Raw genomic sequence first — 17378 nt, 5'->3', positions numbered from 1 at the left:
ATCTTTATGAGATATAGAGCTTACTTTTTAAATTGAAGTATATGAATTATTTCCACCCCCACCCCCCATGTGTAATGTGTTTTTATATTTCAGAAGTTATACTTAATATTTCATGTCACATATTACTTTTTATCCACTGCTGGGAATTGAACCCGGGGCCTTGTGCTGTATGTACTCCACCAATGAGGTATATATAACCCTTTGCTTTATTTTGTGAGTAGGGTTTCATGATGTAGCTCAGATAGGTCTCTAACTCATGATCCTACTCCCCTGTGCTTCCTGAGTGCTGGGATTAGACACGTGTGCCACCACACTAGGCTTGTTTTTGTTTTTGTTAGCCCTTTAGTTTAGAATACTTAAAAAACAATCTCTACTCAATTGCAATCTTTCCCTGATACTCTAATAATCTGAAGTCCATGACTAGAAGTCAGCGGTGCACACTGATGAATTATTTTGCAGTTTTCACCACGGTAGTTTGTTTCATGGGATGGATGGTGTTTTTATTAAGATGACCTGCTGAGAACCGGGAGTTTGCCGAGGCACTAGTTAGTCCCTGTGTCACTTACTGGTCACATTTTTCTTGGGTTACTTTGCTTGCCCTTTATTTGTTAAGCTCCCAGCCCCCATTGTGTGCCTGCGAACACAGCCAGCTTTCTTTTTTTTTAATATAAAAATAAATCTTTAATAAAAGTTTTAGTTTAGACCATTTGCCGAACTATTCTTTCACAGGTGACATTTTTTAAATTTAAATAACAGTTTCTCATTTATTTTACATACAGACTGCAGGGCACTTTCCCCTCCCTCCTCTCTTTCTGCGCCCCCACTCCTCCTCCGTCTCCATTCAGAAAGGGGCAGGCCTCCCATGGGCTTCAACAAAGCATGGCACATCTTTGAGAGGGCATGCTTGTTATAACCTATTTAGAAGCTAGCAATCAATTAGATAACCACCTCTTCATACTATCTTGGTCTGTCAAATTGCTGGATGTCAGGAGTGTAACAAACCCCAGGTTTTCACAGGAAACAGCTTTGGCACTGCCTTGGCACTATGGACCACATGGAATTTAGTCCTGGAGTGTGGGTGAATTCATAAGCCATTATTCAAAGAACCTGACAAGCATGATTGATTGTTGCCGGGTTACCCCGATTTCTGAGTCAGCAGTTTTAAAACTGGAATTGGGTCTGTACAACATAAACTCATCTTGACACAGCTGCCATTTCAGATTCAAATAACAGAACTGGGTTTGGAGTAGCCAGCCTGCATGTAAGACTGTGCCACGAGTCTGTACTGATGCCACCTACGATGCGGCTTCCTGAGGCAAAGACTGCTGCCAGCTTACATCACAATAGCGAACACAGAGGGAAAATGACCTTTGGATCTGTAGCCTCAAATCCGTCTCCTCTCTCCTTCCCGTTCTCTCTCTTGCTAGATGACAGCATATAGAGAGATCTTAATTTTAACCCCCAAATGGGAACAACTCTCTAAGATCTGAAAGATTCTGCCCCCAGAATCTTAGACCTTTGGGTCAGAAATTTTCAAGACAGAAAAAAAAAGACAAGGACTGTGTCTTTTCAGCAGGAATGAAATGGTTTTGTTGTGTGTTTTGATGTCCTTATCATAAGGTGTGTCCTCCTACATTCACCACTCTCCAGATGAATTATTAAACACATGCCCATTGTTCCTCTGCAAGCCTTCTACATAATGCAGGGGGGGGGGGGAAAGGCAAAATGTAGAAGTAGCAAAAAATAATGTACTTGAGGTCCGGTCTCTACTCAAAGTAGAATTGGTCCTTCTGCACACACACACACACACACACACACACACACACACACACACACACTATTCTTTTTACTTCTGTTGAGAACAACAAGGTAATTACCCTCAGAGTTACCTTTGGGAGAATCTAAGAGAATGTCTCCTAATGGGTTTACTTCTGCATTCTCTTCCTGATATCCTACTAAGCAGAGCACCTGTGTCCTGAAACATCAGCGGAAGGCGACTTTATCAAGTCCTGTAGACTATTTGCTGCCTTTGCAGGCTGTTTGTCTTACATAAAACCTGGCAACATCATGCAGGAGATGACAAAAATTTCCAGGAACCATAATCTGATCCCTGAGACTGACACACGGCCCATTAACACGCTGTTGCTTTCTTATAAGAAGCTAACCACCTGCTGCTATTCCAATTTGAACAATTATTATAACAGCATAGTGAAATAATTGCTTTAATGGAAATGTGAGACAATATATTTGCTCATTGTAAACAATCTTCAAGATGTGTAAAACTCATTTGTCCAGTAGCCAATAATTCAAAAGGAGAGGAAGAGTACACGAACTACAAGCCTGATATAGCCTTCCGAACAATCCATTCTTGCCCTTACATGTGTAATTGGAAATATAGATCGTTTCATCTACTTTACATCTCCTTAGAATTTTCTTTATAGAATTTAAGTTCTTAGAAGTGCTCGGTTTTCCCTTTAGCGCCCTCTGCTGGTTTGACTAGCAGACTCCATACACTCATGCTGTGAACTGTGAAAGGCCTGCACTCGGTCATTTTGCTAAAAGATTTTGTTTCATATGAACCTGATATTTGTCAACTATGAACTCAAGGGTCCTTTTTGCTTAACTCCATGACTTCAAGTTATTGCTGCATACATTCATGTCTCTGTTACATTAATTTGTAGTCTAGGCTGTTACACTGTGTTAAAGCTGATACGTTGACTTTTCTACTTCTCTTGATAGTTATAAAATTTTGGAGAGGGAACATTAATGTTTAGAAACAATTTCTAAGTAGGAAAAAAGCTGAGCACTTGAATGATTCATATATGGTTTAAATAAATTCTTCCTCAAAAAGCAGCCTTTATGTTCTGTTTCACAAGTGGACTTGAGAAGGCAAGACTCGACTGCCTCTTGCCTTGGCTTATCTATGTGCCAGACACGTGTTCTGCTTCCCTACAGCCTGTGACCAACCCCTTCTGAAAGCCCAGATGTTCATTCATTTGACTGACTGCATTGCTTCAGATAGAGGCCTCCAGGTCATCTGTTTTCCAGATGGCTTTCCAATGAAGGGGCGTTTCTTCATTTCTGTTTGCGCCCAGCTTGGAGCGATACCCCATGGTTTGCCTGTGTTCTTCTGGCATGTTCACTGTCTCACCGGTTAGCCGAGCACTGCGACGCATCCGCCCTTTTCTCTGCTCACTGATGAGATATAATTTATGTTGATTCAACTCTTCACGAATTGCCATCTGTCGACTTTGCTTTTTCTGATCCCTCATCCCTCTCCTTTATTGCACTCTGTTGTCCTGGCAGAAGCTCAGGTGTTGGCATGGAGCAAAGACACTCATCAACAGCAGAAATTTCATGTGAGACTCACACTCTGCTCAGGCAACTGATTTCTTTTCAATATCAACTATGATGGTGATTCCGTTTGGCTTTTCATTGTCTGCTACTACACAGGAAATCAAGTTGGTTCACCTACTGACATCTCTGGCCCAGGCACTGGATGAAGAGACACTTTGGCATCCATATTTTCCAAATAACCTCTTGGCTGGTATTTTCTTGTTTTAGCTCCCAGGAGTTAGGTATATGGAACAGTCATGTTGGAAGTACCCAGATTCATGCCTAGACCATCGACCAATTATACTAAAGATTTCCATCCTGAAGCTATATTCATAGTCTTTGTAAAGATCTGGGCAAATTGTTCTACTGGCTTGGACTGTAGAAAAAGCTACTTAATGCTAACTAGGAAGCAGACAAGTACGTAGCTGGAATTTTCTCCAGTACCACCTGGCCCCACAGTCTGTGTTTCTCCAGTCCCACCCAGTCCTGCTAGGCCCCGAGGTCCTGCAGCCACTTATAAAATAATCACTCAGAGGCTTAATATTATTTACAAACTGTTTGGCCTATGGCAGGCTTCTTGCTAGATGGTCCTTATAGTTTAATTGAACCCATAACTATTAATCTATGTATTGCCACATGTTCTGTGGCTTTACCTGTGTCCCATTACATGTTGCTCCTAGGATGGCAATCTGGCATCTCCCCTACTCCACCTGCCTTGGATTTCCCACCTGCCTCCAAGCTGCCTTGCCATAAGCCAAAGCAGCTTATTTATTAACCAATGGGAACACCATATACTCACAGCATACAGAAAAACATCTCCCAGCACAAGTACCATATAATGAACAAGTATGAAGGCATGCTGAAAATCTTGGTCACCAGACTAAAATGAAGCACAAGACTATCTTAATGCTTTTAGAAATACTGGCTCTAAGCTGAGGTTTCTCAGTCTTCACATTATTGACATCTGGGGACAAATAATTTGCAAGAGCGGAGGGATCTCATTCTGTAGGGTGCTCATCAGCATTCCTGGCATCTACCTGCAGGACACCAGTAGTTCCCTGTTCTCCAGGGTTGAAAATCCCCAAGTGTTATTATACATCTCCAGATTCCCCTTGCTGAGAACTAGTCATTGCAGATGAATACTAATGCAAGAAAACATTGGCCAGATCTCCAAGTGGTGATGGTTAACTGACACATGACCTTACTGTAAGAAAAATGACAGAAACTCAGTCATAATACAAAAGCAAAATACTTCAACCTGAGATGGAAATACTTCATCCAGTAATGGGAGATTCAGGCTGTACTTCTCCCCAGTTCTCAAACTCAGGGCCTGGAACTAGGATCCAACTGTCTAATGCCCAATTATTGCCATTTCCAATCACTTATTTCTTTATAAGAAACTAGGAACCTTTGAGACTCATCCTGGATCACTGGCTACTAATGTAATGGGCAGATACTGAGAGGGAAGAGGAGGACATAGACCTCCAATGGGTTGTAGGTATAGCATGGTTCTTGACCATGAAACTCCTCAGTATGGACCCACTTGATGCTTGTCTCCAAGTGGATGTTAGCTATTTCCGAGAATGCAGGATCCTACGCTCAAAGGATCCATCAAACTGGAGAGCGTGGTCGCTGGGATTGCAGTTAAGCGTGGCATCATAAATCCATTTTAGTTTTCTGGGGAAGCTTTCCCACTGGGCATGCTAACCCATGCAATGACTGCCTGAGTTCATAGCAAAGTTTCCTTATTTTTGTGGAATTGAGTATACAATAGACTAAACCATACTCCTGCAATATGAAAACAATAAATATCTAATATACTGGAGCTAGCTCTGAAACAGAAGTAAAAGAGAAACCAAACCCCTTGCATTATAGAAGAATTACATTGAAAGCCACTAGTCAGACTATACAATATCGAATCTTTAACATCATAGCTAGCTCTGTAGTTTTAGACTAATGGAACCAATTACATTTATTATAGTTGATGGAGACTATGTCTTATAATACAATGGGAAGTAGTGATCATTCTTGACTCGGCTCAGTTTTGCTACAAGGATTAAATGATACATTAGCTATAAAGCATCAATCCTGTATTTGGAACATCAACAAGGACAGAGAAACTTTAGCATGACTAGCTCACTACTATTTAATTATATACTGAATATTGTTGCCACAGAGTTACTGCTTATGAGTGACACTGTAACACCCACTTCATTAAATACTTCAAAAGGGATGCCTGAGGCTCTGGATTAGACATAGTTTTGATGTGTCCACCATGCAGTCATATGCTGGAGGCTGGGTCTCCAGTGTGGCAATCTTCAGACATGGTAGGACCTACTGGAAGATCATTAGGAAGTTGCATGCATCATAGAGATTCAGGTTGTTCTGCTGGGAGCCTGGTTAGTTCTCACGAGAGAACTGCCATAAAAGAGCAAGCCAGACGATCCTCAGCTTTGGATCCCTCATGTAATCACTTGCTTTCTCTTGCACTGCTGCTATGATGGCATGAGCCTGTGACACAGTCAGCCGAGATCACCTTCTCTTGAACTTCCCAGTCCCAGGTATTTTCTTACAACAGTGTAAAACTAGCAAGTACTGAGGTAGAAGTAGAAAAATGCTCTCTAGAAGGGAATCTAGAAGCCACTCAAGAATTTTTTCCCTTTTAAAAAATTGTTTGAGAATTTCATATACATACATATACATGTATAATGTGTTTTGAAGTCTACCAATTCTTGAAATAAGAATCTCCTTTCTCATATCTGCCTATGTTTTTTCTCTCACTCTCATATCTATCTATCTATCTATCTATCTATCTATCTATCTATTTATCTATCATCTTCTATCTATCATTTATCTATCTATCTATGTATCTATCTATCTATCTATCTATCTATCATCTACTATTATTCTATCTATCTTACTGTTTCTGTCCCTGTGGAAAAGACTAATACAGAAATCTATTTCCATAAACAAAGACTTGTCAGGAAGTCCATGAAACTGACAAGCTTTACTAGGCTCCTCCCTCCCACACATTTATAAGCAACATGGACAGCCGGTAACATTCTCAAACCAGCTCTGCTCCCTCCAAGAGGCAGAGATCAGCAGAACTGCTCAGAGGAGGCTCAGATCATCTGAGCTGCCTGAAGGAGACTCTCTCCAACCTGCTCAGCTGCCTGCAGCACATACAATGAGTTCTAGGTTTCCAGCTTTCATGCGCCATCACCCACGCCGGGTCAGCTTTTTTTGCAGCTGTCTTTGAGTCCCTTCTACTTCTGTAAGTGACACTTCCCCAGTATTCCTGCAAGTAAGCCAATAAAACTCACTGACTGACCCAGTTGGTCTCTGGTGTTGTCCTCACTCTGGTCCTTCATCTGTTCCCCATCTGGTATGGGCAGATGTTGGTTCATGCCTCCTAGGGATTACGTCACATGGCACTGATGTTGACTTAAAACACGTCGACTTGGTGGTGAGCTGAGTTCAACTAATGTTACCAGGCAGGTTTGACCCCTCCCACCTGCGAGCCAGACTACAGAAGCTCCTTTCCCAGCTGGGAGGCTGGCAGTCAAAGAGATACAGCATTTGTGGAATAAATGCCATTTACTTCCGTCTCAAACATTCTTTTCAAACAGAATTCAGACGACTCAAATAGAAACCACCCAAAGTGGCAGGATAATGTGGCTTGTGCTCCAAATAAGGAAGAGTTGACAGCAGCGAAGGCAGGTGGCCTCGACACTGGGATGTCCAGAGTCATTCCTGCCACCCTGACAGAGCTGAAGGGAGACTAACAAGGGAATGTATGCCCTGCTGAGCTCTGGGTAGTAAATCTGCGCCTCACAGGGGTTTGGGTTACCAATCCTGAAGCTACTTCGTAGGTCCTGGGGTTGGACAATGAGAAAAGTACGCCATGGGCCATGCATGTCTGGCTTCTTACGCTCAGAGGAAAGAGTCACAGATTGGGGAAGGGCTGAAGTCGAGAAGGCACCCTGGAGTGTCTGACTGAAATTGGAAATATCAGAGCAAGAATTCATACATTTAAAAGAGGTATTCAGTCAACACTGAAAATTAAATGTAAAGGGGATCACAGCAGCATGAAAACTGTGCTTGCGATGACCGCGGGAGAGAACCATCCGTGGGTCTTAAAATCTTGAAGCTGATTATCTGCAGATTCCCAGTGGATCTCCTCAAGGAAATCATTAACTTCAAAGAAAAAACTGTAACTTGAGAGTGGAGAACCCCAGAAGTAAACACCATTAATAAGTAACCAAGGTGACTAGACAACAAGACAACCAACAAGACACACCCCCATTACAAGCCCCCTGTCACCACACTTCACTAACAGCAAGACATACCTCATTACAAGGCCCCCGTTACCACCCTCCTGTAGTGTCTGTTGGTAATCCATTACCCAAATCTCCTCATAGGATAACACCAGACAAAGTAAGCTCAGGAACAACTTACAAAAACCTGCGCTCTAGAAGTCAGGCAAACAGAAAGAGACCGGGATCCCGCTGTGACTTGGAAATACAGGGACAAGAGAACTGAACACAAGACGGGACCTTAGATTGGATCCCAGAACAAAGCAAACGAAAAGCTAGAAAACATCTAGTGACCGACAAAGAGAGCCTGTTGCTTGGTGACCAGTAACAGGGCTGAGCTCACTTCTCCCTCTGACCACTGTCCGAGGGCCATGCTAGACCTCAACAGAGAAACCAGTGGGGTCAGGCCTGGGCAGATTCTCTCCATGCTGCTCTTGAAAATTTTTTGGAAATCTCAAACTATTTCAAAATACAATTGTAAAAGGATTCCAAGGGGTCCAGAGGACAAAGTAGGCAAGATACCTTGAGAGAAAGAGAATTTCCACAGAGACATAGTAACTGATCATAATCATTTAAAAGGAATCTAGTAGAAATGTCAGAACTAAAGAATACCAACAGCTGGGCTGGTGAGAACCCATGCCTGAGGGCCCAGTCCCATCCTGAGCTCCCACAAGGTGGCAGGAGAGAATTGACTCTGAGAGTTGTCCCCTGACCGCCACAGGCCTGGACAAAAGTGCCTGCACACATACACAAACAAACAAATATCATTTAAGAAATGCTGATCGCTGTTTCTCCCAAGAGGAACCCTGTTAGAATTGTGCGGCCACTAGGTGGAGCAGTTGGAGGGATATCGGCGTGTTTCCCAGGAAATTCTAATAGCCAAGTTTGGGAACTACTGGTCTGGCCTAATCAAATGAACATTATGACATAAAGTCATCATATATAGCATAGTATGGGGTCTCCTAGGTTGCTACTACATTTGAGGACTTTGATTCCCTACGGTGATGTGGAAAGGACACAGTACAGAGACAGAGGCAGCTGCAGTCAGAGGGTCTCTCTCTCTCTCTCTCTCTCTCTCTCTCTCTCTCTCTCTCTCTCTCTCTCTCTCTCTCTCTCTCTCCTCTCCCTCCCTCCCTCCCTCTCTCTCGCTGTCTCTCTCTCTCTTTGTCTCTCTGTCTGTCTCTGTGTGTGTGTGTGTGTGTGTGTGTGTGTGTGTTCTTGTGCTCTCTCCCTCCCCAGAGGGCATTATGGACCACATCCCTTTTGCCATTAATAGAAATATGCTGCTTCTGCCCAGTGAAGCCCTTCGGAGAGTCGAAGGCTCTCAATAGCAAAGGTTACTAGTAGCTGCTCACATAGACCTCCTTTTTCTAACATGTTTGGAAATCTCAGATTCGTAGGACAGCAACCATGGTCAGCTAGGAGAACCTAAAATCAGAGAGGCACTGATTGCTCAGAAGTCTCTGATGCCCAGCAGAAGGTTGCCTCCCAAGCAACCCTTTGAGGGAACGGCATCATGGGTCTTTCATATACAATAACTCATTACCACCTTTGCCCCGGAAGTCCTTCTGTGAACACCATCATTGTAATGACTGTTTGGTATATACTCCCCCATGTAATCTTTATGACAATCCCTTCATCTGGGTATTTGATTTCCAGTGGAGGAAACTGAGATCTAAGATACCCCTTACCCTCCCCCTCAAAAAAAACCCAACTTAACCAATTAACTCCATTCCACAGCATGTAAGCAATTAGCTGTCCTTCATACTCACAGTTCAGTTCATACTATTTTGAATCTTCAGGGTTTTTTTTTCCATTGAAATTAGAGAAAACTAACAGCACCCCTCCCTTTTAATGTGAGGTGGTTTCTTGTTTGTTTGTTTGTTTTTGGTTTTATTTGATAAAGGGTGATGCTTCCAAACATACCTAAAACCAAATTTTATAACTCCCCCTTCTCTCATGGGCATCACATACATAAGTGATTTAAGCAAAACCAAGTGTCCTCAGTAGCAATAAACAAGGTGTTTGGAGTAAAAACACAATTAGGAGTTTCCCGAATCTCTTTTCCAAGTTATAAAAGTTCACAAAAGTCTAAGCTTCCAAAATCATGATTAGTTGGCTTGTTTAAAATGTTTTCGTGTTTGGGGTTTTGCTTCTCAGGTTCTTGTCTCCTATCTTTGGAATATGTAAATTCTATCAACCAGTTACATAGCATAGAATTCAAAACTGCCAATAAATCAATCTGGTATAAACCACTCACTACCACACCTCTGCTAGTCTCATTTCAATAAACATTAAGCTCAATTTTATTATACACACACACACACACACACACACACACACACACACACACACTTCAGCAACAGTCTCCCTGCTGTCCAGAAATTAAGTCCTTCCTATTTACTGTACAAACTGTACAGGGGACCCATGGTCTTACTCTAGAACCTAGGATCAGCATATTGTGCTGCCCTGGCTCCAAAGCTGCCTGTGAGAAGCTCAAGTAGGGGTCATCTTAGCCTGTTTTCCATTGACACAGCAAAATACCTGACATTAAAAAAAAAAAAAAAAGGTTAATTGAGCTTATGGTTCTGGAGGCTAGGAAGTTGGAAAGCATGGTGTTGGCCATGGTAGGCCTCTTCTTGATTTATTAAGACATGGAGATCATCACATAGTGGGACAGAGCAAGCAAGCTGGATCCAGTTTTTTTTTTGTCCTGGTCTCATAAAGATATTTAAGCCATCACGGAGGTCCTGTCCCATTCTTGCAGTTCAATCTAATCCTACTTAGCAGCCAAAGTCTCCACTCACACCTCCCCCAATCCATTACCATGAATAGGCAGATTAAGTGTCCACCACCTAAACTGTGGGAGTAATGTTCATTCAAGTCACAGGAGATGCCCCTGTCCTGCTCCTGTGATGGGAATAATCTTTCCTGGGATAAGCTGTAGCTGTTTCAGAGTTTATGCTGATTGACACAAGGAAGTCATGTTATAATTTTATCTCACAGTGTTAGTTCAGTTCTAGAACAGTTCTAGAACAGGAATCTACAAACTTTCTATAAAGAGCCAAAGAATAAGTGTTGTAGGCTTTGAAGGCCACGAGTCTTCAAGTTTTCAACACATGCTTGGGGGGGGGGCAGCTCAACACCATAGCAACAAAACGTTATTAACTTTCTTTCATAAAACACCTTCATTATTCAGGCCTGTCGTATAGCAGAGCCCTCCATGTTCAAGCAAGAATTTATAGATAAGAAGCGCAGGAGTTTGGTTTACACAGTTAACTTCCCTCACGATGAATGCCAGCACTAATCATTCTTAAATACAGAAATGCAGATAGAGTTTGGGCATGTTAATAGCAGGAGCCAGTGTACTTGGCTCACTGCCACATCCTACACAGAGAGCAGCTGTGATCTGACTGCTTTTGCAAAATGTATTCAGGTACAGTGACAAAGAACTATATCCAGATGCCTGAGCGGTGTTCTACATCTGGAAGGAAGCTAGGCTACAGAAATCAAGAGCAATTGGATGTGTCTCACCTCAGAGATGTTCTTGGGTAACCAAACTATACAAACAAGAGTCACTTTTAAAGAAACCTTTCATGTTCACAGTAACTTTTTCCAAATGCAGCTTGAAGTTCAAATATAGCAACACTTATCCAGGCAATGGTTTGCACAAGACACAAAAGCCAAGAAACAACATTTGCATTTTAGTCAGAGGGGTCTTGAGTATTCTCTTTCTGTGTAAAAATCATGGCCAGTGGTACTGAACAGTAATTACAGCCAGTAGATGGCATCTAAAAGCTAGGATAATATTTCATACCTATATTTAACACCAGACTGGCCCATTTAAGAGGGTTTATCTTCTGGTGTTATTATATGCGATCATTTTAATTTCCAACCCTACTCATAAGCAGAGTTGTTTTTTTTTTCATCCAATAAACTTGTATGCAGTTGATAAATGAAAAGTAATCCTTCAAGTAGAACTTCACAGTGCTAATGCAAGTCCACACTATAAGCAGACTAGTGTGGATTTTCAGAATGGCTATCACTGAAAAACATTAAACATCAAGCACAGGCCTGTCAAATGGTGATTGAATGAAGCCAAGCTGCTAATTGTTGGACCAGGACCAAAAGAAATAATGAGTGTAACACCAAACACCCTTCAACTTGGATAAATTCTATGGGAGTCAATTGAGTTTAAAAGTTTCACAAATAATTAAATTACCGAATAGGACACAACAGAATGAGAAAGCCAACGGATTGAGTTCTATTCTGTGGAGTTCAATTTGCTTTTCAGTTGCCTGTATTTAGCTATCTGCAATTGCAATGGATGAAAGCCATTAAAAACCCATCTATTTTCTTATGCAACCTCAACAGAACATCAATGGGTCTTACCACATATAGATAATATATTTCTTAAATGGAGAAATGCTGCCCACAGCTAAGAGACCGGATTTTTAAAGAGACATTAGACTTTTAAGTAACTGTTGGAAGTTTTAAGGATGATGGGAATTTAAAAGTTGTGCTGTATTTTATATTGTGAAATTAACATGAGTCCATGGGAATAAACAAAAAAGGAAAGGGTTATGGTTTTAATAGTGATGTCTTTGTCAAATGACAAGAGGTCAATTGTGTTGGTCAGTTTTTGTAAACCAGAGTCCCCTGGGAAGAGGGAACCTCAACTGAGAAACTGTCTCCATCAGACTGGTGTGTGGGTGTATGTGGAGGCATTTTATTGACTGCTAATTGATGTAAAAGGGTCCAGTCCACCTTAGCACAATTCCTAGGCAAGGGAGCCTGGGCTACATAACAAAGATAACAGGATGTGAGTAAGCGCTTCTCTTAGAGCCATTCCTGCCTCTACTGCTGGAGTTCCTCCTTGACTTCCCTCAATGATGGATGGTGACCCAGAACCAAAAGGAGACAGACCTCCAGGCTCACATTTCCTCCCTCTTCAATGATCGTCAAGAAGCGAGGACCTTAATTATAGCTCATTCATGTATCTTATGACACAGTTTCTAGGTGTTTCTCTATGTTTTGGTATCTAACTTGGAGGCATACTAATTGAATGAATAAAATAGCATTCTTAGGAAAGCAAAAGACAAAGGTCTTGCGGGGTTGGGGGTGGGGGGCAAGAAGGGCAGAGATCAAACCTAGACTTGTTTTTTACTTTAATCATGAGCCATAAAAGAGCCAAATGCCATGCTCTCCTGCAGTAAGTTTCCATCAACACTTCATCCAATATTTACAGTACAAAGGCAGTCCTGCCGTCTAAGTCCAAGAGACATCAATCTTCTTTCTTTACCCCTCGATCCATCTTCCTATCACATTCTCACCTCTCCCATCCGTCCAATGTGTTTTCCAGTGGTAGTGGCCAACAGTGGACCAGAGTGCTGCTGCAACCAGAAGTTTAGGGCATACAACAAACACAGCACCCTTCCAGATCCCGGGGAACTGCACCGTGTCTTTTAAGTAGGGAGACATCATTCTCTTTACCCAAGGATGATGGTTCTGCAAGCACAGGGGTGAGAGACTGCTTCTATTATACCCTAGTCCTCATGAGAATGCTTCAGCTGGATCCAAGGACTCAGTTTACAAAGAGCTAAATAAGAGAAAAGCATGAACAATGTATATTTTATAAAATGTCCATGCATGCACATGGAATCGTCACAAAAGGTAGAGGCTACCAATGCATGACGATTTGGACTTCTTAAAAACAAACAATAAATGTGTGACTGAGTGACAGGATGGATACATTTCTGGACCAGGATATTAAATTCTAGAAGTGTCAGTAAGAAAGACGGAGGCGGTAGAAGTTCATGGATGGCTAGGGTCACTCCAAAGAGTGTCTGTTCAGATGTGTTGTTTCTCTAGGATAAGGCTCTGGTGGGCAGGGCTGTTTTTAGGCTCTTGTTTGTTCTGGAGGTCCTTCCTCATGGAAGCTTTGTGGTCTTTGTGTGGAGGGACATTTAGCCCAAATGGCAATCTCCAACACACTTGTTTTCCCTTTCTGTTTTTGAGGCAACAATTTGCTATGCCATTTAGACACCCAGAACGTAGTGTGTAGCCCAGACAGACTTAAATTTGTGATCCTTCTGCTTCAGCTTTCCAAGTTTGGGGATCCCTTGTATGTACCATCATCCCACTCCCAGATGGCCACTTTTTAATTAGAAATCCTTGGATTGCAAACAGTTGCAAACCATCACCACACAGTCAGTACCTTCACTGGACACTCACCATCATGGTAAACAAACTGGTCACACCGTTTTTTAAGAAACCTGGGCCTGTGGAACATGGAGGTTTCATTTAATAGATATTTTGCTGATTGTAGGATACAGCTCAGAGCCTTGCCTGACAGGAGCAAGGTTCTGGGTTCAACTATTGCATTGTAGTCACACAGGAAGCCACTAAGGGTAAAGCATGATATTGGGCCCTGCTACTTAACAGCCACTGTGGGCTTAACACCCATCAGAGCCAGGCTGCTGTTATATGGTCCGGGTTTTTTTCCTTAATATCAGCCTTCTAGGACTTAGAGGTTTAGGTACAGTGAGACAGGGCTTTGGAGAGCTGATAATACAGATAACTAAATAGCCACACCTGGGTTAAAAATCTCAATCATCAACCCAATGGGTGTTTTTTCCCCCTATGATGTTGCCTGTTCTGTTCTACTCACTAAAAAGTCATTTATACTCAACAGAACACATTCGAGTAGCTGAAAAAGCTTTGAGACATGAGTATTCAATCGCTGTAATTACTGTTCTTCATGAAGCTGCGCTGGATAGCTTGAGGACCATCAGGTGGGACTTGGGGGTTGCCTGCTCATTTCATGCAAAGCATTCTCCACAGCTTCTGATAAACAAGTGATTTACAATCAGTTCCCGAAATGGAGTGCAGGCTGAATTGTAACCTTTATTGCAACAATCCAAGTAATGGCAATATATGATTGAGTAATTAAGTAGCCGGGTATCAAAAGGTCCCCTTGATTATTGTGTACAGGAAAAATTCAAAACTAGCATTGTCCTATTTAATATAAGCACTGGCACATAAATGATGGCCCTGTCACAAACCTCTGACTAAGGGAAGGAAGGCACAGGGTATCACCCTGTAACCTATAGAATTCCTGGCTAACTCAATCTCATATTTGTCCCTAAGACCCCTCACCTCTTGTCTTAGGGTTTCTATTGCTGTGAAGAAACACCATGACCACACCAACTCTTACAAAGGAAACCATTTAATTGGGGCTGGCTTACAGGTTCAGAGGTTAAGTTCATTATCATCACGTCACATCAATGTGCAGGCAGAGAGCATGACAGCTGGAAGTATGACAATGTGCAGGCAGACGTGGTGCTGGAAAATTCTACATCCTGATCCAAAGGCACCAGGAAGTGAACTGTCCCACTGGGCGTGGCTTGAGCATAAATGAGACCTCAAAGCCCACCTCCACAATGACACACCTCCTCCAATAAGGCCACACCCACCCCAACAAGGACATACCTCCTAATAGTGCCATTTCCTTTGGGAGCCATTTTCTGTGACACCTCTTATTCACTGTTCACTTTCTCTGAGATCTGCACCAAATCAGAGACTTCAGCTCTCTGGAGTCCTCTTGCTTGTTAGACTCCTTTATTTTGAAGGTACCTTTGAGCATCTCAACATTTTCTTCTTGGAACTGGATTTGGGGTACAGCATGGCCAGCCCCACATGGGGCACAGCTCAGGCTTGTGCACAGAGGCTGAGAGGCTGCTTGCAGGAGAAGCAGCAGATTGGCTGTGTAGGCAGCAACAGTTTCATAGAACCCAGAAATAGGCTCTGCAGTATATGCAAATGCAAGCGAGGACTACAGCAGAATGGGCCTATGGGTCCAGAAACATCAACCCTCTCCCAAAGGCCAGCATAAAGCACTAAAAGGTACCAAAAGTTCTTATATAAAATCAATCTGAAGTTTCTACTGGGGAGTGATTGGAGAGTTCTCTAAAAGTCTGGAATGTTGCCCCACTGGGTTATGTTTTTGTCATTGGTCCCGAGCTTGAGGCACTGTTTTGAAAACTGAGTTTTTGAAAACCAGGAGACAGGTCCTAGCAGAAGCAGTCCCCTCATCCACGAGGACCAGCCTTCGAAGGTGATGGTTACTCCTGGCTCTAGCATGCTGTCAGTTCCTAGTCCCATAACCTTGGGATGACTCTTTCTCCTGTGTTGTCAACACAACGGTCTGAGGTGGTCCCGTGCCTTCCCACCACTGTGGACTGAACCCCCCTGAAATGGCATGCTAAAGTACCCCTCCCTTGCCCTATTTTAGTGTCTGTGGGGCATTTGGTTACAGCAATGCAGAATCAGCTAACACCAACAGCTAACAAAGTATGTTAGCCTGAAGGACGATGAGTGGGAATGTGCTGCATGTGGTTGTTCCAGAGCTGAAGAGAAGGGGCAAAGAGGTGAATACATTTTACCCCAGTCACATAGAAACAGCTGTTTAAACCAGTCCTGGGGAGCCAGCTGTGGAAGGGAAGGCTCAAGAAACACAGATAATTTACCTGCCAAACTTACTGATGGCCGTTAGCACCTGTCATTAAAACAACAACAAAAACAATTTTGCTTTCATCTAAGGTAGAAGAGGATCACACCTGGAACAACCTGACCAGCCATCCTGCCCTAGAGACTTCAAACACAATGTCCTCCCTTCTTCCACACTCTTACTATTCCTGATTCCTCTGTCACCAGTTGTGTGAAGATTGTCCCCACAGCAATTCAATTCCATTCTCAAGCAGACGCTGTCTGGGTAGCCTACCATTTACTACCTGATATTAGATTCCACAGGGTAAAAGCTCAGCCCTACATCACTTCCCACCTTGGATTCCAATTCGAAGTTCAGGCTATGGAACGACCAGGTATAAATTGAGATTCCCATGACTCCTCTGTGAAGTCTGATAAATTGCCAAAATGGCTCAGGGAACCCAAGAAAACCGTTTACCTTATTAACTACATCTCTGGTTTGTTAGAAAGGATAAAGATCAGAAGAGGTGGGTGGAATGGGGCACAGGGTAAATCATGGTGTCAGAGCTTCAAATCTCCTCTGGTGTGGTTTGGCCAATTGGTCTTAGGAAAGGTCTGGGCCAGGACAATGGCTTCTATAAGTCCTACTTAACCCCATCAATTCAAAAATCAATCTAGCCTTATATATCTCCTTCTTTTAGTTAGTGGAGGGAGACCGTCACTCACCTGTTTTTCAGAGTGTAAATACTTTTCCAAAGAGGTGTAAGGGCACAATGAAGAACTTGAACAATGAAAGTGGACTATCTAGATACAAATCTTACTTATTTCTGTCACTTGGTAGCATGTACGATACACGGCTGCTCGTAATTTCCTTTGTAAGGTAAAGATAGTCATGGTTTCTGAAACATTAGGTTGGGAGGCAGTGTACTCCTTGAATTAGAACTAACATACGGCAATTTCTTGATAGATACTGTTGAAATCCCGGCCCGTTGTGGATCTGGATGGAGGCTTTCCGTAAGCAGATGCTGTGGAAGTCACTGGCTGTGTTTTGGTGTCAGCAACATCAAATCCCTTATTTTCTGGGATCATCTTATTTAACAAGTTCTGTTTTTATATTGTTGTAAACTTTTGGAACAGCCCAGAAATTCAGAAATTTTGGCAGCTAAACAACATCTCCCAGATGTCTTTTTCATTCAAAGGATCCCTATAAATCCTCATGTCCTGTTCTGTATTGAAAAT

At 42.5% G+C, this 17378-nt stretch overlaps 1 long non-coding RNA gene across 1 annotated transcript in view; it reads right to left on the bottom strand.

The window, feature by feature from the left end:
• The window catches only part of LOC128117361 (uncharacterized), a 36998-nt gene extending 21663 nt beyond the window's left edge, over positions 1-15335 (bottom strand). The window contains exon 1 of the long non-coding RNA XR_008220797.1: positions 15144-15335. This is a non-coding gene — a long non-coding RNA (uncharacterized LOC128117361). The remainder of the gene's footprint in view (positions 1-15143) is intronic.
• Positions 15336-17378: the final 2043 nt, after the last annotated feature.

This window comes from Peromyscus californicus, unplaced genomic scaffold, assembly GCF_007827085.1.
Source record: "Peromyscus californicus insignis strain IS unplaced genomic scaffold, ASM782708v3 Scaffold_21__1_contigs__length_65335640, whole genome shotgun sequence".
Lineage (NCBI taxonomy): Eukaryota > Metazoa > Chordata > Mammalia > Rodentia > Cricetidae > Peromyscus > Peromyscus californicus.
Note: the sequence above shows the minus strand (reverse complement) of the source record. Positions and strands in the feature narration are given on the sequence as shown.